General features: G+C 41.6%; 1 protein-coding gene and 1 long non-coding RNA gene across 13 annotated transcripts in view; one reads left to right on the plus strand and one right to left on the minus strand.

Moving 5' to 3' along the window:
- The window catches only part of CELF4 (CUGBP Elav-like family member 4), a 716,519-nt gene that overhangs the window by 165,061 nt on the left and 529,680 nt on the right, over positions 1 to 21,778 (minus strand). The window lies entirely within an intron of this gene.
- On the plus strand, positions 14,829 to 18,813 carry LOC149913170 (uncharacterized). The gene is made up of 3 exons (XR_016461593.1): positions 14,829 to 14,950; positions 15,631 to 15,694; positions 18,716 to 18,813. It is a non-coding gene; the product is annotated as an uncharacterized LOC149913170 (long non-coding RNA).

Genomic DNA, 21,778 nt, shown 5'->3' on the forward strand with positions numbered 1-21,778 from the left:
ACACCTGAAAAAGATGCAAGGAAGTTTTTTTGTTGGACTTGTCACACATTTTCCTTGTTGTCTGTGAGAGTGAGAGCAGAAAGAAGAAGACAAGAAACAGAATTTTATTTTCCTCTTCCACCCACAGAGTCACATCCTCACCAGCTCACAGTGCAGCTGTGGGCACATGGGTACAGCAAAGATGTGCCCCCAAAGCTGCTGTCCCAGTGACTTGCTGGCAGACACTGTAAGATTACCCTTCTGATGATTTTATAGTCTTCTTCTCTTTTCCTCCCAGTGAGGCTCATTTGCACACTCGGGTTCACTGTCTCCATCAGTGCTTTCTGTAGAAGCAATTCATTTGTGTTAAGAAGATTTACTGCAAAGTGAACAAAGGCAGGGGGAAAAGAACTGAGACATGGGAAAGAAACAGAGTGCAGGCTTCTTTGGCACTGCTTTTCCCTACTTCCACTTGCAAGTCCTGCTGATGCCTATATGCAGCCAAATACTGCTCACCACTCTTCTGGGGGTTTGCACTGCCTCCTTGGGGGGCACTTGCTCTTAAACAAAGGGTCTTAATCTGACCAGAGCCCATTTCTCAGGCTTGAGTGCAAAGATCAAAAAGCAAGCCAAATTTACCCTTGTGAGAACTTCCACCAGAAGATTTGTACATTTCCGAACTGAAACACAAGCTTTTGTGAGAAAGGGAAAATTAATCTAAATTGTGAACATTTTCCTACCAGCTCTAGCTAAGGTGGGAGATACTATGCAAACAGATCCTCTTAGGCCTTTGGGCTGGTCTGCTAGGGAAGTGGTCACTGGCCAGGAAAAAAGAGGAGTCGCATGAAAATGCCCTTACTATGCAGGCTGCAGAGGCTTCCCTGCTTTGTTCTTCACATCATGTTTAAGGGATTCCTCTTATGCCCAGTGGAGCATCTCCATTGACTTACAGCAGCTGGAGAGCAGACCCCTGGGCAGATATGTGACTTTCCCTTGCTGAAAAAGCTGATGTATTTCATCCCAGAGGAAATTGCCTTTGAGTATCTTATAAAGCAAATCCAGAGCGTATGCAGGAGTATAGTCTGAAGTCCTAACTCAAGCAAAAGCCCTTGGCGGGGAAGAAGGATGTATGTGGATGAGAATAAAGAATCTGTGTTTCAGAGGTTAAGAAGTTTGGGATGTGCAGTGGGGAATACTGGAATGGAAAGGGTTAGGCTAACGTATGGTACCATAACTATTATTTGAAAAAGATCTGCGTCTGGAAGCCTCAGCTCTATCATTAACTAACACACAAGCTCATTGGAGATTTGCAGAGCTTGGCACTGTCAGCATTGGAAAGACACGGTCTAGCTCTTTCTTAAGCAGTCCTTTACATTTATTTAGTTATTTTAAATGGCACTAGAAATGAATCTAATTTACCAAGTTCCTCATATCATTTAAAACATCTATTACAGAAAATAACATTAAAGACAGAAGGATACAAAGCCATAGCAAAGAATCCAACCGAGACTAGGTTTGCCTATTCATCTCCATGTGTGGAAAACAGACCTGACCAGAAGGACTGAAGTCCTAGGCTGTGATTTTTAGCAGCAGAGCTCAGTCAGAGAGGCAGGGTTAGGAGCAAATACTTTTTTTCAGGTCATTTTAGGTTTAGGTGATGTGATTAAGGAAGCTCACTTTTTGTTGAAAAGAAGGAATCTGAGGTGAACTGCTGCCTAGGTAACAAAGCAAAATATGTTTTTAGATGGCATATCTAACAACTGGGCAGTTCTGTACCTTTCTTTGTGATTCCTTATAGTTTTTTTGCTATGTGATTTTGCAAGAAGAAACAACGAAGTATCTTGCCAGAGCTGACCTCCTGTGGGTTAGAGTGTGATTGCAACAGAGGTACTACCTTCTTGTACCCACAGAGGGGTTTGCAGGATCAAACTGTGCAATGGTCTCTCCATGCACAGATGTACCTAGCTTTCACACTACCTGAAAGTCACCACTGCTATTCATAAATACATAGAACTGTTCTGTTCCTGCCAGGGAACTATTGTACGAGCATAACAAAATTCATCCAACAGCTTCCCCCTGAAACATATTTTTTTTCCAGATATTACAGGTGAGGAGCAGGAACAGACAAATCTGTCAGCCTGACCAAATCTTCCATTCTTATCCTTCCTATGCTACCCAAGCGCTGCTAGAAGCCTGTCTGAGTTTCATTTCCCGTGACAGAGCCATGTGCTGCAGGAGTTACCCTGGTGTAAATCTGAAATGGCATTGCTGATTTCAGAATAGCTGGACTGTATCTTACCCAGCCTGAACAAACTGCTGAAGGAAAAGCACTGCTTCCAGAGACACTTTTATTCTACATAAAAACATATTTTCCAGCATGCTGCCCAGTCAATTAGCTGAGAGTGATAACTGCTCAGGGTACAGGCCAGGTTCTCAGGCTACCTCCATGCAAGAAGCTCAAGCAGTAAGACTGCAAAGCCCTGCTCTCTGTAGAGCATCCATAGCTGAGGCTAGGTGACACACATCACTGGATTAGCAGAGCACTTTTATTAACACGGTGGTGTCATTAAGCTTGCACACCTATAGACCAAAACACTTACTTTTCAGAGAAGCAGTATCCACAAAACTTCCCCACCATATAAGCATTCTTTTTGTCCGTTCCAGCAAAAAGGCCAATTTAGCTTCATCTAATTCTTATTATCCTGCACTGCCAAGAGGTTCAAGTAAACTGGTGGGAAATAGCATAAAAAAGCCACTCTGTCACTGCTCTGATGGAGGGCATCAGTCTGCTGGCGCTGGATGCTCATGGACCAGCTAATCCAGGGAAGGAGAACTTTAAGCCTGTCTTTATCTGTCCTGGAAAATTAAACTGCATCTGTTCTTACACACATACATGTATGCATGTTATGCATATGAATGCATGCAGAAACAGCTCCAGAATTCAGTTTGGCAGAGTCCAAAGGTGGGTCTCTAATTCTGAATGGCTTTTTGACTCCATAGTGCTGGCTTTTTCTTGTGCATACCCATTACATTTTCATCCTTTCTGTTTGGAATGAAATTTGCTGTCCAGAAAAAATAGGAAAGAGAGAGGGAAAGCGAGCAAGGGAACTGTGGGAAGTGGAGTGCCAGGAGCTACCATATCGAGACTTCTTTTAGCTCCTATTCCCAAGAAAAACAAAGTGAAGCAGTGTGTTGGGGATGGGCTTCATATTCCCCGGCCACTGAAGGGCTGGTTGCTTGGGAAAGATATCTAGGAATGCCACGAGCATCTGCACTGCCCAACTTGTTTCCAGAGAGAGGATGATTTAGAGTGAGTAGAACAGTACAACTTTCTTCCTCCATCTTCCGTCAGTGCTAGCTCAGTCTGGGACTTTTGAGCATGCTTGGTACTGCCTTCCTACTTAATTCTTATAAGCAAAAAGATTACTTATTGATGGAACAGATTGCCCAAGGAGGTTGTGGAATGCCCCATCCCTGGAGGGATTCAAGGCCAGGCTGGATGTGGCTCTGGGCAGCCTGACCTGGATGGTTGGTGACCCTGCACATAGCAAGGGGGTTGAAACTAGATGAGCACTGTGGTCCTTTTCAACCCAGGTCATTCTATGTTTCTATGATTCCTACATCACTGTAAAACAGCTTGGCCCTTTCCTGTAGCATAATTTGTACTCTCTAGCAGTTACGGCGATATTTAGGGTTTGGAAGGTCTGGAATTAATCTCTGGCTCTGCCACAAGTTTCTGTGGCCTGAAGGAAGACATTTTTGCTTCTAAAATTGTGGTGAGCAATTTGGCTAACTTGTCGTTGGAAATCAATAGGATTTACCGCAGTCTTGAAACAAGGAATCTGCATAACTGATTGGCTGGACCAGGGGAGGTTGCTCACCATCCCATAGCCTTAGAGATGAACTAGGAGTGGATGATCTCGGGGTAGGTCCTGTTAACACTTCAGCTGGAACCTGCTGTGAAGTGTGCGCACAAAAGCACCTCCCTCTCACCTTGCAACACCTTATTTTGTCACAAGTGTCAGCTAAACAAGCAAAGAGTAACAGAATTGTTTCTTAGAGACTGCAGTCCCAAAGTTCAGCTTGGACCAAAGAGTTTCATATCTGTGATGCTTAAGTGTGCTGCATTTGTGCTTAGGTAAACACAGGCACACAAACACACACACTCACATATGCAAACAAAATCCTTATCACATATGCGCATCTGAATGTAAATAAATACACAGAATACAAAATGATGTTTATGCATTTTACATATACATGCACACACACATATATATATATGTATATATCTCTCCCTGAAACACTTGTATTACAAGCAAAATTTTCTTCCTTATCCTGATGTAAGTCCTTTTCTTAACGTCCTCTGAAAACACCTCTAGTGCCTCATTCTGGTGCCTAATTGGCCTTATCATTAAGATATTTTTTTTTTTAACTAATGTCTAAGCTAAATGTTTCCGTTTTAGGATTCAAGCCATTGCTTCTTGTTATGCCTCTCTCAATGATGTCTACATAATATGGATTGATATGCTAGCCAGGGATGGCTTCAAAAGAAGAAAATAGCATCCATTAAGGAAAGGCAATATAGGAATGAGTCATATAAAAATATCCATCTATCTGTACATATATTTCTGTCTGCATGCAGATGGGCATACAAACCATTCCAAGTATGTACACACGCAAACATGCAGAGTAGACTGCTAATTTTCATGAATTTACCAAACATTTAAAACTCATAAAATTGTAAGAGCACATTATTTCCCTCCCTGGATATCCCAAACTACTACGTGAGCATACACTTGCACAATCCCAGTAAACCACAGCTGACTGAAACACAGCTCGTTTGCTTCTAACCATGCCACTCATGCTCATTTTACAACCTTGTGCTCCCTGTTTTCAGATAGTGAAAGTTAGGTGAGATAAATCCCACCCAAACCCTGTAAAGCTGTAGGCCTGAAAACAGTCATTGTTGTAATTATATAAGCTTGTGGTATCTAGTGAAAGAGGCCTGCAGGCCCTGATTAAGATCTCTATTTGCTGCTCTAATGCAAAACAGTATTATTAATAGTGTTAGTAATAAGCAGTACAGAATGCAAATCCCAGGAACACATGTTATCAAAGCTTGCGCAGACTTTAATAGTTGAATGTTTGTAAAGTACTTTTTGATCTTTAAAAAAAAATAATTAAAAAAAATGCCAGGGAAGTGACTTCTTATAGCTTCAACTCCACTACGTACTTTTCCCCCATTTTCCTCATTACTTATACAGTTAAGTGACAGGCTGGTGATGGCAGTGGTCCTTCTGCAGACAGGGCATACTTCTGAGAGTGAGGAGCGAGGGTGAATTTTGGGATGGATAATGTAGCTATTGAGATTAGAATTCACTTTCCGCTCTATATAGTTGGGGTGTAAAATGCAAAGCACAGAACAGACAGGTAGGCTAATGCTGAGAGCAGGAGTTTTCTCACTGCTTCTCAGAAATGTTTAAGTATAATCATTAGGTAGAAGTTATTGCTGCTTTAATGAACAATTTCTTGCACAGTGATGTCCAAACTAAAATTCTTTGATCATCACAGTAGACTCTTCCTTCTTTCTGCTCCCAAAGCCAATTAGAATAATTTAACTCACCTCAAGTTTCAGCGCAGCTTGTTGTTACAGGAAATTAACTACTTTGTCTGATCCAATTTCAAATTAGACAACATAATCAGAAGAGCCTCTGCCACTTCACTGGGAGAACCATACTTCCACCATCGAAAAGATCTCGACAGTCTCATAGTCTCTCTAAGGCTTTCTTCATTTTCAACCTTCTCTTAATTGCAGTTTGTGTAGACCTCACAAACATGCCACATCTTAAATCTGTCACCTCACACAGTTATCTTGCCTTCATTGCTAGAAGTGATAAATACATCCATTTCACTAGTTTTCTCATGCCTCTCCGTGAATACTTTCATTATGCTTTCTCTGATTTATCTACTCATTTATACATTGTTTTTTTTTTTTTTTTTTTTTTTTTTTTTTTATCATCCGAAGAGGACATTCTTCTATACACAATGATAAAACAGCTACGCATAGTGGGGCCTTTATTCTGCGTATGCCACATATCTATTAGGGAGATGTTAACGTCTCAGGGAAGCCTTTTCAAAGTCATTTCACTGCTCCATGAATCACAGTGGATGCGTTTCTGGAATGACAGACAACAAACTGACCTGAAAGGCTGGACCATATGAGAATGAAATAGGAGCAGTATCTTTTCCTTTTAATCTTAGCCTCTTACAGAAGAAACAAGGTGCTTCATCTCCTTCTTGCATCTGACATAAGAGGGATACAAAATGAACTTTCAACAAATTTCATTTCTGAAGATTACCTCCTGCAAATCGGAATATGAGATCTTAACTCTGCTGCTGTAAATTGATAAAAAAAAGCCCTGTAAGATCAAGCTGTATCTGCTATAATCCTCCTGTAACCACAGCTGTACTGAATAAAAAAAAGCCAAGTGAAAAGTGTGACAGAGGCATACAACACCCGAATGAACTTATCTCAGTTTGGACCGAAAAGATAAAAACATCACCAGGACAATAATCTCTAAAAAACAAAAATATATGGCAGAAACAAAGAAATTTATGAAAAAGTCTGGAAAATCATGCAGAACTGAGATGCTGCAAAGCAGCACTGCTTTCATCAAGAATTTCTCACCCTTTCAGTTAGGCTGCTATTAAAAATAACATCTGACTGCTGTTGGGAATGCTGTGCGGTTTCTTTTGTTTCTTTGTTTCTGGATGGAGACTTAGTTGTCTAATATTGGAAAAAAGGGAAAGAAAAATAACCTGTTTCTACAGTAGATCATATCGACATATTGGGATTTCATCTTGCATAGCTGAATCATTTGTATCTGACAGGTACTACTACATGGAAGATGTTAGACTTCAGAGATAAATTAATTCTAAGAAATGTTTATAAATCTAGAGAGCTGCACCCATTGACTTCTGCTCCAAGCTGAGGCAAAGTAACCATGTTTTCAAAAAATGGGTCTCCTGCTGCTGTGACAAAAGAGTTTTTGGTGGAAGTCATTCACTTTTTATTGCTTGAAGAAGACAGGCCGGGTCGAAAAATTTCCCAGTAATGTTTATGATGTTAATGAATATAAATCACAGGGTTATGCAGTGGCCAAATATAGTAGCTCTAGGAAGGGTTTTCTTAGCTAAAAGGATGTGTTTTGCTTTTGATATAATTTTGTTCAGAGAACAGAGAAGCAGAATTAAACCTTCCTTTTTGGAGTGCCACAGAGTGGCCAGTGAGGAGAGAGTGATGGATGAGTCTGTGACACTGAATGGGGACTGCAAGGTGATGGTGAACAAGGGAAGAGGGATGTGTGACAGAACACAGAATGGCTTGGATTGAAAGAGATCGTCCAGCTTTCTGCCATGGGGATGGATGGCATCCATTAGACCATGTGAAGAGAGTTAGGAACAGCCTTTGGTTTGGGGGAGCTTAGATTGCATGGATGTTAGTCTCTTTTGACCAAAATGAGCTGAACTAGCTCTGGCACTGTTGTGGTTATCTTCCTACAAAGTGCCTAAATGAGTCACTCAGAAGCTGATGGAGTAAAGATTTCACTGGATTTAATTCTATATTACATTACATATTGATGGAAATGCAGCACTTAAGCTGATGTCTTTGTTCATCAGTTTCTGAATCTTGGAGGGAAAACTGTTCAAAGGTAAAACATTTCTTAAAAAAGGAAATAACAGGTATGAGAAGAGGGAAGAAAGGAGAAACTAGTTCTAAGTGGCATAAATTATGCTTCTTCATGTTAAGATGGAGCTGTGGCAGGGTGTTTCTGATACATTAATTTCCACCTGAGTTATGTCAACTACATTAACGCATGCATGCACGCATTTCATTTTCTGTACAACTGTCCCTTCCTTCAGTAAGTCCATAATCACTTCTGTTCTACAGCTTGCATTAACAGACTACAGGATTTTCATGACCTGGAAACTGCCAAAACAAAGTTTTTCTCTAATTAAAACCTGTGGTTGAGAGAATCAAGCTGAGTATGAAGAGAGAATGAAAGAGTTGTAAAGTACCTTTTATGGTCTACTAGCTAAACTACACGGTCCCTCCAGCATTTTGGCAAATTAATGCATGAATCAGCTCTTATTTAATTTACAGGTGCACGTGGCGGAGGGGGGCCGGGGAGGGGGGAGAGGTGGAAAAGTGTTGACTGGCAGTTCTTCCAGGATTTGGTTCTCTGAATACGTTCTGCAGAGAAGGAGATCCCACCTCAGTATATCATAATGTTAGGTGCAGTGCATGAACACAGACCAGAGACAGGGAAAAGGAACAGAAGGAACAGGTAAATAAATTGACGGTTCTGTTCTTTGCATCTAAGAATATACATGTGAAGAAATGTCATCTGCCTTCATGACCGTTTCAGTGTTAACCTATGTCTGAGATAGGAAGATGCACCGGTGCATTATGACCTCCTAGTTGGAGCCTTCTCCTAGATCTCCCTTTCCCTAATCCTTACTAAGCTCATTTCATGAGCTGATCTGTTTTGCGGGCTGCACTTCCCACTTGCTTATGTTGGAATCCAGGCTATGGGTTAAGAAACTGGGTTAAAAATTTATTCAAGTGAGGGTGGTCTAACCTCTAGGATTGCTCTTTAGGTTAATTTCAAAGTCCATTAATTTCAATGGACTTTGCATCAAACACAGTTGAGCTACAGTAATATTTATCCAAGGCAGGAGAAACTCGGGCAAGTTGTCTTGAAGACGGTTGTGCAGATCACAGGGCAGCAATGCTGTGAAGGTCAAAATACCTTAAGTGGTCAGAGATCCCTCCCACAGTTAAAGGAAGGCTCCAATGTAGAACCACCTCTATTTCTGAACAATCACAAGCCATTGCAGTGATACTGCTCCTTTCTACATGGTAGGCAAACACTTGAGAACTTTCTCTCTTTCCTACTTACATAACTGGAGACTCATAATTTTAGAGGGAGAGAAGAACTTTTACTACAACTTCTTTTACCTATTCTTTTCCCTATGCTCTCCAGTCAGTGCAGAACTCATTGTCAGTGGATATTCTCCACTAAAAGAACTAGAAATCAGAGTCCCATTGGGAGTTCTCCCTTAGGTGGAGAGTAGGAGAAGGGAGATAAAAAGCAAAAAATAGTTAAGAAGCAAATAATTCTCTTACAGGATGTAGGGTTATCTTTTCAGAAAAGAGAGCCTGGTGTGACAGCAGTGAGCAATATTCAGGAAACATGACTGCAAGTGCCTCAGGTGCCTCCTGAGCTGGTGGGTTTTGCTGAGTGCCAAGTTCCCTTTCTGGCTAGACAGGCAGCTACAGGAGGCTCTTGGCTAGGACAGTATTTCTGCTGGGCAGACAGAAATCAGCAGTGCTGAGAGAATGGTCCCACAGACTGGTAATGAAATGTCTTGCTAATGAGAGATGAGTTGGGCTGGGTACAAAGATCATTGCAAGGTGCTGATGTATATGAGGACATCTGTCAGGTGCAGTTCACCTGCCAGAAACAAGCCATTTTAGTTGGATGTGACTCAAACTTCCTCTGTCTCTACATGATATTTGTATGCTTTATGGAATAAATGCTTCTTGTTACCTTCGTTAGCATGTGTCATTGAGTATATAACATCCTGTCACTATCACTAGTATGTTCTACTGACTATATTGCTGCTTGCAAAGCTCATGTTGAGTTAATGTACCCGATTTATTTATACAATTCATTTTGCTTTATTTCCAGAGACATGCTGTGACCATACTGTGATGCAGATCCTGTGGTAGTGACTATAATAAATAAATCCAGTGAACAATTATCTCCCAAATACAGCTTCACTGACACAAATCAGTGGAGTATAGTTCTTTGCTTACATTTAAGAGCTGGTGGTCGCATACCAAATGTGGAATTTGACCAACAGGGAGTACAAACAATGCATTTGTGATCAGAACTGGAGGGGCAGGAGGAAAAAAGCAATCAAACAGCTCCACTAGTAATAATTTGTAGAGGAAAAACAGTTTTCTGGTGTGGATGTACTGATAAAAACAATCTTTCTGAATATCTGTAATTTTTCCCAAGCTTTCTGGTGCATTGATAGATAGACAGATAAACAACAGGCAGAAAAACAGATGGACCGATAGATTGCTTTTTAAAAAATTGGGATTTTTTTTTTTTCCTACAACGCTTGCATTTGGAAGAAAAACACCTTGTCCTTTGACAAGAAAAATATATCATTTTTTCCCTTTGTCTGCAAATCTTTTCTTTTTGACTGGGCAACATTTCATTCTCCGAACATCGTGTTTGGACTACCCTTGATGTGAAAGTACTCTACATACCAATGGAGACAATGCCATTTTAATGTTCACAAAACTCAAAAGGTCTTTGGAAACTGGAAGAAATGTCAAATTTTCATAAGCAGAGTGCTTCAGAACCAAAGGAATCTCATAATCACTGACTTATTCTCTCAGTAGTTCAAAATAACTCTGAATGCTTAAAACTAGATTCTCCAGAAATGGGACAACTGTAATGTAATGGACCCCACATTAACAGTAAGTTTTTGAAATATAAGTGTTGACATTTTAACTGGATATTCAGATGCCCCTAATAGAAACTGAGATTTCATCCATACAGTTAGTACTCTTTAGGACAGGATTCCTCACACCAAAAGATGGAAATTACTTTGGGCTGAAATGAACCTTGAACAAACTCCACTGACCATGCTGCTAGGCTCACAATTGAGTACAGAAGCACCCAAGTGAGACTTGATCACAGACACAAATGCTGAGTATGCACATATTCAGTCAGTTGAGTCAGTGAGGTAAACAAAGTTGAGAAAGATGAACCCTTCTGTGTGGCCTTTCTTATTATTCTTATTCAATAGCCAGCATATTGAGGAGTAATCCTTATTCTATTACTCAGCAGTTACTTTTAACACTATCAGCACCAGGCTCTCTAGTTCCTCTATGCCCCCTGATGACAATATGGCAACAGTGAGAAGACAGCAGCTTTGATTGTAAGATTACTCCAAAGCTCTGAAAAGCTAACAAATGTCTTACTCACTATCATTTTTGTCACTTTGAGCTTTGTGCTCTGAGATATCTAACTCCTGCTATGACGTTATACCTTTGAGGAAGAGGAGAATGACAGCATCTTCACATGGGCAAGTGAGAACCCATGTGGCTGTTTCAAAATGAATGAATTTATTCTCTTTGGTTGTGACTCCATTCATTAAGTCATTTCATGGTGGAGCAAAGGAAGAAAAGTAGGAGGAAGTCATACGAGAAATGAGGAAGTTTTACTAAGTTTACTAAGTTTACTGAGTTACTGAGAAGAGTTTTATTGTAGTAGAGTAATTTGAGACTTGATGGATAATGAACTCAACGCTGAGGCGTGAAGCTTCTCCCTCCACAGTCCAAAGCCAAATCCCCAGTGAGTAAGCTGTAGCTCATTTTGTTATGTGCATCAAGGTATTTTGGGCAAAGGCACTAATGTCCGTGGTACAGCCTCACAAACACATGATGCAGATTTTAACCTCAGTAGGACTGTAAAGAGTAGGCACCGAATATCACTCAAAGAAGTCTCAAGCTCTGTCACTGACGCTCCTGTTAGCAGTTGTACCATGGCTTGCTGATATTTGAGCTGCTGGCAGCAAGAAAAAAACTGTTTTGTGACAGCAGCTACGTGCAGTGTGTCTTCTCAAAAGCCAATGCATGGCAGAGTGAAGGGAGGGTAGGATTTCAACCTTCGCTCCAAGTTGCCTCGCTTTCCTGGGTTTATGTCAGGCCCTTAGCGTTATTTGAACATAGTTTTTGTGGTTTAATTTGCATAATTGATGAGATGGAAAATTATCTCGATGATTGATGGATGTTCTGCATGCACCAGAGTTTGTCACAAAATATAATGCATCTGTAGGATGAGCCTGCTGCTCCTGCCATGTTATTTCCCAATAGGGCTATAAAATTCTAACTTAACCCTGCAGGTTTTTGGGTTTCTTTTGTTTTTAATCTTTTACGATATAATGTGCAACACAATAAACAAGCAGAGACACAGCATCAACTAAACTTACCATCTTTCTTCATTGTACTCCAAGGACATGGAGTAGGAAAAAAGAAGAAAAGGTACTACATTTATGGAACTGATCCAAAGATTTCCTACACCAGGTGTTCTCACTGCTCAGTAGACTTGCACTATAGCTGTATCTATACATTTTCACTTGCTTTGGGTATATGATATTTCTTTACCAGAAGCTTGAATTAATAAAAATTTCTTTTAATTTGCAATTGGTTTACAATGTGCACTGTCAGATTCCACAATTCATTTGATAATTGCACTTTTTAACATAATAATCTTTTTCAAAATCAGAAGATAATGCCTACTGCAGTGGTACTCTTTAGCAATTAACAGTATTTCTTCCCATATGAAACCCATTGTGGTCCATTTCTGTTCAGCACAGCGCTGAGATGCAGGGGTGACTTGGAGCAGAACTGTGAGCTGAATACAAATTGCATATGTTTTATGTCCAATGTGCATTAAAGTTCCCTATTGAGCAGAGAAAGGCTGAGGGACACTCAAATTCTTTGCTCAGTGATGTATTTGGAGAGCTGACGTCATCCTGTCCTGCCTTCAAATTAGTGTCCAGGCATAACAGGCAGCTATGAATTATATGTTGACAGGTCAAGCTTTGCAGGGTGTCCTGCACAACTGTCTGAGCTGAGAGCATTCTGCCTGCACTGAGTGGGTGGGTCAGTCCCTCTAGGTAGCCTCAACTGTCAGTCTGAGGATGGCTCCTACACTCCAGGATACAGAGCTTTGTGGAACAGAGAGGGAGACACACTGTTTAGTCCTACACAGGATGTACTCAGGGGGGATTTATGAGGGAAGAAGGGAAAGAAGGAGATGATAAGGGATTCCTTGACCCTTGACTTGAGCATATCTAAAGTACAAACAAATTTTCTAGGGCACTTCCAAATCATGATCTCAGCAGACTGGAAGCGTAGGCTAAGCTTAGGATTATCACAGCACTTGAAGGACTGTTTTGCTGTGTCAGTTTTTTGTACAACTCTAGTCTTGGTGTGAGGAGGACAGAACTATACTGGTGTCAGTGAAGATGAGAAAGATGGACAATGGCAGTCCTCCAACCTTTATAAGAATAAAGTATTTACCTCAGGAGAATGGGAATTTGTTCTCTCCCAGCTAAAAATGAGTTCTTTCATACTCTGAATAGGCCTAACCCGCTCTCCTCAGTGATTTAAAATTTAATTCACTTAAGTTTGCATTTAGAAGAGGATAAAAACACATATACAGCATGCCACACTGTACAGTTCTATCATCATCTAGCTTATGTCATTAATGTTTCCTTCAAGAAAAGTGTAAGTTAGACAAAAAAAACAAGCTAAGTGACTAACTAACAAAAAATCCACAACAAATAATGGTAATCTAGAGATAGACTTGGACCAGTTTGTATCTATGACCTTAGTAAATGGCTTCAAACTTGAAACTGTTGAGCTTCTGAGCACTGATGTAGAAAAATCATATACGGCCACAGCCACGGTTCTTTTCCAGCAAGGAACCTTTCTACCAAGGAAAATGAGAGACATTCTTTCCGTCCCTGATCCACACCAAATGCTGCTCCAGACTGAAGTGACAAAGGGCTGATTAGTTATGATTGGCTGCTACAGCTAAGGCGATACAGAACTCCAATCAATTCCTCAGCAATCAATTCGTTACACCAAACTCTCCTTCCCTCCATCTGCAGCTGCCTGACATCCATCAGGGCCCCCATCTCCTGCCTGCGAGGCCTGGTGAGCATCTGAAGGTAGCTCAGTGGGCTGAAATGGATCTCACTTGCTCGGCATGCTATTGGGCAGATGTGCTAGAGGCCTTAACCCTCCAGAGCTGAGCAGCTCAGCTGTGCACTTCAAGTTTCCACTGTGATATTATATTTGACATTCAATTTGAAACCCTAAACTCCTTGAATGCAATATTTCAACACAATGATAGTAATAAGGCAAAACTACTTGCTTTTATTTAACTACCAAAGGCAAAGTGGAGAGGGGGAGAAAACAGGCCAATTATATTAACCGCTTCATTACTAGCAACAGTGGGTGATTTGCTTCAGAAGTACAATCTTCTATGCTAAAATAAACTAGGAAGAAAATCTGATGAGTGGGTTTTTTTTTGCTAGCATCTACAATGCAATATTTTTTTTGTGTGTTTTGCTCCCTGAAAGTCCCAGAGGCTGCCATTTTGCTCTGTAAATCTCAGCAAAAACCGTGCAGAGGCGGCACTTGCTCCTGGTAGACTAATCACATTGTGTAATTGGCAGGAAAGCAACAATTAAAATTCTACACTTCTAAATGCAGGGCCATGATGGGACCCTCAGTGATGTCCTTCCAATACTTCAGAAATCTCTCTCCATGTTTTTTTCATGATTCCACATCAAGTTAGATGATAGCAATGGTTTAAAGTACTCTGATGGCCATTCCATTCAGGGGAATGGGTGGGAAATCAGTGCAGCAACACACAGCATCTCTACTTTACAAAAGGGGAAACCTGTCAATACTTGCCTTTGGTTTGGATGGGAAATGGAAAACTTGTTTACTGTCCCAGCTGAAATACTCAGCTTAGATACCAATCCCCTAGGGTTTCCAAGGCTCAGATCTGGCTGTCAGTACTCAAGAGCATTGAGGTACAATTTCCTGCCCAAATTTTCCTCTAAACCGAAGGCATTGCAAGAATGTCAGACTTTTGTCAACCTTCCAGGCTGAGAAAATACAAAATGTGGTTTTGTAATACCAAGTTTTGCACAGCTCTTTCACTGGACTTCACAGTCCATTAGGCTCAGCACATCTGAGCCAGCATGAGTCAAAGCAGGGACCAGGCTGGGAGAAAGGGGAGTTAGAACAAATGAGTCAAGTCTAAAGTTACTTAATATTCCTACTACAAACACACTTGTTAAGGTAAGGGTTTTTTTTCTTCTGGTAATGTCACTGTTTTCTTTTCCAGTCTTAGCAGTTTTTTTTTTTTTTTTTTTTTTTTTTGTTTTGTTTTTTTTGTTTGTTTTTTCTGTGTGCAAAGCAGTGCTTTATGCACCAGTTCTCTAACCATGTTTCTAGATGTATGACCTGTATTTCCCTGTGTGCTTCTTCCCAGCTTGTCCTCAGATACCGAGTGAATGTCAGATATCTAGACTCAAACTATTTAAAAGCATTTAGCTAGCTTTACACGGCAACACTTCGGTCAAACTTTCTCTGCTTTAGGAAAGGACATGTCACCCCTCTTGGCAAATCAATTATTCAGACGCTGTGATAGTCCGAGGCATCGTATCAGTAATAAAGTGGTGAATTATTAATCACCGCTTGTGCCGTTTCGATTAGATTTGGGAAATTCAGGATTAAATTTCTGGCACCCCGTGTCTCAGATTGAGCTCAGCCCAGCTGGCCTGACAGGCATGAGCTGGCTTTGTACTTCAGAGGAGGCTGGTAGATAAAAATTACTTGAAAAGCCTCAGAACTTCAATTATTATTATTAGTATTTTGGAAAGAACTGGAATGACTGAAAATAGATTTCCAATCTGCAGGGCAGTTTTGGTTTCACACAAAACTTGTGCTGTAATAGCTCAGTCTTTTTTTTTCCCCAGTTTCTCTGAGCTCATCTGCTTGCTGCAAGAAAGACTAACCGGGCTTGAAAGACGAGGCAGTCTGGTGAGTCTGTGCCTGTGTACAGTATTTACACTTTCCACATTTTATCTGGGCTCTGAGGACACTCCAGGAGAGTGAAATCATATTAATTAGAAGCACAGGCCAGCCCTCCTACTGCTCTGGCAGTACCAGCTGAGAGAGGGAGAGCCTTCATGCAGGAAGAACAAGCTTTGGCATGCAGGTGATTCTGCTTGCCGCCTGCTTAGGGTTGGTCTGGGAGAGGGAACAAGGAGGTACACCTTGTTGGTGTATGTGGTGAACATGGTAAAGTGCTGGTCAGGGTTGACATAGGGCATGAGGTGATGGAATTTGGTACATTGCAATGTTGCGGCTGAGAATTAAGAGCAACCCTGGACCCCAAACCAGATGGGAGAACCAGATGGGGAGGGTGGATTTTGGGTGCCCCTATCCAGAACAGTAAGCGTGCCAATGTGAAGAAACTGTGAAGAAAGATCATTTCTTCTCTGGTGACATGGTGACATCCATGGATGAAATTTAATTTTCCGTCCTTGCCTATAGGCATAGCAGATGTGCAGAAGTTAGTAACTTCTGCAGTTAGGCTGGGAAGTTAAATAACTTTGTACAGGCCTTAAGGAAATCAAAGGAAAAGCCCAGGTGACCTGACCTTATGCTCACATCCTTGTCAATGCAAACTGATAGTACAGGTCTGAAATAAAACCTGCCGGGTTTCTCTCTGTGAAGTTGGCCTTTTGCTAGACATACAACTGAGGGAACAGCTTTTGCCACAAACGTAGTCCAATTCAAACCCTGAACAGGACTCAAAAATGACCGAGTTGAAAACCCTTGACATAAAGGAAATAACATTTTACTCTGTGCAGTTTTAATTTCATCCCTCTGCCCTGGAGTCAGAGGTTTCTGAGCAGAATAGGGACTGAGGATTGCATGTGCATTGTGAGGAGGCAAGTGTGTGGGGAGATGCTGCATGGAACTACTTTCTTACCCTTAGAAGCCTTCATGACTTTGGGGGAAAGGAAAAGGGAAAAAAAAAAAAAAGGTTTTAAAAGAATTTTTTTTTTTGAAAGAGGAGCTGAAAAAGACATCAAAACAGATCAAAGAAACTCATGGAAGTGGAAAAAAAAAAAAAAAAAAAAAAAAACAGAGAGAGAGGAGAAAAAAAAAAAAGAAGGAAAAGCTCCTGCAGTAACATTGGATGAAAATTAAGCTTCTCAGATCTGTTTAAAAGATATTCTGTTTGATCTTTTATATCTTCTGCTCTGATTATCCAGGTTCCTTTTGATGTTGCTGAGCCCTATAGAACTGATATGTAAAAATACACATACATATGTATTAATATAGTGGGTACACATGCACATGCACACATCCTCTCATGCTTTTCTTGCTGCCTATGAATGGGAGATGTGGAGCCAATGAAAATTAGCTCTGAAGGACCAAAATCCCTCACTCTGGCATGTCTCATGCCATGATATCCACAAGGAAAGAAAATACATTTTTTCCAGAGCATCTGTGAGATGTGTAGGTCTGGTTGATGTATTGGTCAACATTGAATTTGGGAGCTGTCACAGATAGCACACCATGTCCTGTTACGTGCATCTCCTAGGCTCCTGGAAAATCACAGACTTACAGAAATGAAAACCTACCTAAGTTCTGCAAAAACACTGGTATCTCCAAGACTGTCCAAAATAACACCAACAACTAGGGTGGCATGAGATCTATTCCTGAGGTGCTTCGAGCTGTCCTTAGCACCTCTGGTCCCTCTTGTCTCCCTGCTAATCCCTGTGCTGTCCCTGAGGCCAGCTCTAGGCTGTGAGCACTGTAGAGTTCCTTCTCTTAGGTTAAGGGCAGCTCTTGAATGAGTCGGGATGACGACAAAGGATTTTGCCCACAGAGCAGAGTCAGCTCCAGTGTGCCAAACCGGCTGCTGTTGCTGAAGAGTGAGGTGGATGGTAGCTGCACTAAAATCCACTGTCTGACCATGCAATACTTTGCCTCATTGCCCTCACCTGCAAAGCTCTCCCCACACTGCTGTGGGATGCGGCCACTTCAAAGGCAGCATGACCAGCCCTGAGTGGCTGTGGTAAGCATGTTGTCCTCCCGAGTCTGGGCTGCACTGCACCGGCCTCTGCTCCCTACTGCTGCGGTGCCCGCTGCCTCCAAACCTTTAATCTGCTTACCCTCAGGAGGCCCTGGGAGGCAGGAAAAGTGGTATTAAGCTCATTTTACAGTGGGGAAACACAAACGATTTCCATACAAATACAAAGCAAGTTGACAGCAGAGGTGAGATGTGCTGCATCTCTGATCTGTGGGCAGTTTACCTCCACCTCTTCTCTCTTGGCTCTGCACTGCTTGTGTCCTTCCGGTCCTTCTGCCACAACCACCTCGAATTTCTGCCTCTTTCATCCCAGTTCTCCCATGAGGATGAGCACAATGGAGCACTCGCTGAATTTGGGCTCAAGCATGTGATCTCCTGCAATTTTAATGCACCAAAGTGCTTCTAATTGTTGTAAATGTTTGGAGTGGAGTGTAGGCAGCTGGGAGTAGTACGTTCAGTATTTTGGGTTTTTCTGAGCTGGAGTTTGCAGACTTCCTTGCTTAAGCCCTGGGCGCTGGCAGGTTGATCCCCCCCTCCACTGCTGTATTGAGAGTATTTGTTTTTTTTCCTCTCTTCCCCACCCTTTTTTGGATGTTCCCTAAGTAGATCTATCTATTGCCACTCCCCTCTTAATGTTCCCAATTGAAGGAAAAGGAAAAAAAAGGAAAGTATACAGCAAAATAATTTCAGTTTTACAGAGAGCAATAAAATGATCAAAGGCTTATTTGTAGCTAGCAGCACACACACACCATTCATTGAACTAAGATGGTGAGGGGGGAACATTTTCTTCATCTCCCTACAAATGTGTTTCTTTAAAAAAAAAAAAAATCAATAGAGGCAGATTTTTTAATTAAAATAGATGCTGATCCTTCCTGCCCCTGATGCTGCTACTTGTTTTGTTGTTGTTGTGGCTGCTGTTATCTAATCTGGGCCTTTATTTTTTTATTTATTAGCCCCTGACAATGGGAGATTGTAGCTCTGATTTTCCTGCTAGACTTGGGGGAACAGCAGGAAGGTGGACCCACAGGGGGAAAATGCTTTTGTTTTGGTTCCAATCTCTTTGCTTCACAGGTAAGGGTCAGGCACCCCTTCCTCAGGCTGTCCCCTCCTCCAGCTCTGGCGATGGATACAAAGGCTAAGCCTTGCTGTCTCCTTCTCTCCGTCCTTTTTACAGATGCAAATCCCTGCTGCTCAAGCTCAAGAGTGTCTCGGGGAATAAAGTGTGCTCTGTGGAAACGCCTTCATTTGAAAGTGTTATGGAGATCTGGATCTGAACTGCTGAATGGGGCGAGCTTTTATTTTTTTCCCCCCTCCCCCCCCATCAGTCCACCACCCCTCCAGAATAAAACACCAATTTAGGGCTCTGATAACAATTTCAAGAAAGCCTGTTCCTAAAGCAATCACCCTTCTTCCTAGCCCAGCAGATCTGAATCTTGTTTCCTTCCTTTAGTCTTCACACCCTCCCATGTGTACTCCCATTACACATGAGATCAAAGGGTTCCCAACAAGGTTTTCTAATGAATGAATATCCAAGATGAACAGGTTTGCTTCAAGCACACTGCACTTAGAGTCAGTGTGGGACTTTATGGAGCAGGAAGGACCAAGTGCATGGTCCATCTGTCTTAGCCTGGCCTGTTTCTACCAGGGTTCCTGGTCTTCTGCCCTTCCAACTTAGGCAGCTGCTAGAAGTGGGAACTTGTTTGCTGACAAGGATTGGCCATGCCCAGTGGTTTTAAGCATTCTAAAATCTATAGCAGGGGGATGAACCTTCAAAGAATCTAAATAAAGGATAGATTCATTCTCAATTTCAAGAACCCACATTGTAAGTTACAAGATCATGATGGAGGGAATTACCCTGAGCCTGAACTGTCCTCTTTTGCAGACCCTTCCTGAAGGCCATTTTTCAGTCCTCTCAAATGCTTTTTCATAGAATCACAGAATCATTAAGGTTGGAAAGGCCACTAAGACCATCTAGTCCAACCATCAGCCCATCCTCACCATGCCACTAAGCCATGTCCCTCAGTGCCACTCCTATCCTTTTCTTGAACACCTTCAGAGATGGTGACTCTGCCACCTCTCTGGGCAGCCCATTCCAATACCTCACCACTCTTTCTGAGAAGAAACTTTTTGTAATATCCAACCTGAATCTCCTTTGGTGTAACTGCAAGCCTCTTGTCCTAAAAGATGGATCTCCCTTCTCCCATTCATGGATTTTGCCTAGACATAACCTGAGGGGCTCTCTCAGCTCTCATGGCACAAAGAGGACTTGCATGAGCCGAAGATCTGCATTTCTCTTTATGTGTCAATAGGACATAAGGTCAGTGCTGAAGTGCTTAGGGACAAATGTGTCCTTTCTGTCCCTCAGTGTGTTGGCCAGATGCTATCAGGAGGGAGGGCTTCACATGCCTCTGTGCACCAAGCACAGACTGCTGCTGGAGGCACAGTACCTGGATGGATGGATCACTGGTCCCATCTGCTATGGCAAACTATACCCGTGCACGTGGAAGGAAAGTGTGGTTAAAACAACCCAATTTTAACCTTTTCATCTAACGTATGTCACATTGCAGCCATCTGTCTGAGCCTGACTACCCAGGCTCAGCATTTACCCCAGACCTCCACCAATTTCAAAGGCTGTCCAGGGAATGAAGTTCTTCCCTGGGACTGTGGGTAGGTGCTGGCAGCCTTGCTTATGGATTGAGAGATATGTCTGAATACCTAATTGTTTACTTCACTAGCCAGCATGAACATCAACAAAATAATTTAAAAATATTACTTCCCAGGTTGCTATATTGATTCTCCTGACCCCAAATGAAACTTTTTCCATTATGTTTTGTTCCTTTTTCATTAAAAGTAAGCAGATTAATAAAGGAAATTGTGAAAAAGAAAATGAAAACGCTTTGTTTAAAACATGCCTCATCAGCAAAATAAAAGTTTCACATTTTCACTCAATTGAATTGATTGTAGTATCTTATTATTTGATAGGAGCATGCATATATTTCCATTGAGTGCTTACCTACTTTTTTTTCCTTCTCTCGATGAATAAATATTTGACCAAAAAGCTTCCTCTCTTATAATCCAGCAGAGCATCTTACATTACATCTACAAAGAAAACTATAAAATGCCAGGGAATTGTCTATATAGTGTAACCCAAACATCCATTCTTTCAGCACAAGACTGATATCTGACATGGTTTGGGTACGGGCCAACAAGTCCTGTCCCATGTGAATCCTGGATGAGGCATGGAAGACAGCACGGAGACCTTCCACAGGAGATAGAAGGATCTGCCCTTCCAGAGGAGATGGATTGGATTTTGCCATTTTGTTTGGGAGAAAGAATTATGTAGAACTGCTGTGAGCTCTCCTGTGCCAGCTCAGCCCCTTCCTAGAGAAGGTCTCTGGCATTTCTTATTTACAAATATAGGTATATTCATACTCTTTCAACTGTTTTGTTGCTGGGGTCGTGCAATATCTAAAGCACTTGTCAACGTAGATGAGGCTCAAAAGCTACTCCTACTCCCGTACCTGAATTCAATACACACAAAGGAAAAACAAACAAACAAACAAACAGAATCCTTCTTAATTCAAAATTTCATTGTCTTTGACTTCAAGGATCTGCAAGGTTAGAGACTGACTTTTGAAAGGGTGGGAGAAACCAGTTTAAAAGTGAGTACCTTCTTTAAAACTGCTTAGGATACTAACAGGATTATGTATAACTGAACAGGGCTGTGGTTTCCCATTGTTGTGCACCAGCACACAGAAATAAGTACTTCTGATCTTCAGATCAAATGCCTATGGGCAGAGGCACTAAAAGTGCACAACAATTCACAGGTTGCTATTTGCTACGTGCAAATATTCACTCTGTAGGGGAAACTTTTAGCTGTATCCATTCTCTACTAAAACTTTCTTTTTCTTATTATTTTCTAGACCTTAAAATGCATGGAAAAATTAGAAGTGAGATATAAACAGTTCCCCTTCCCCCACCACCCACACTTACATAAGCACACACACTGAAAAGAG

The sequence above is a fragment of the Phasianus colchicus genome, chromosome Z (genome assembly GCF_987193195.1).
Source record: "Phasianus colchicus chromosome Z, bPhaCol1.hap1.1, whole genome shotgun sequence".
In the NCBI taxonomy this organism is placed as follows: domain Eukaryota; kingdom Metazoa; phylum Chordata; class Aves; order Galliformes; family Phasianidae; genus Phasianus; species Phasianus colchicus.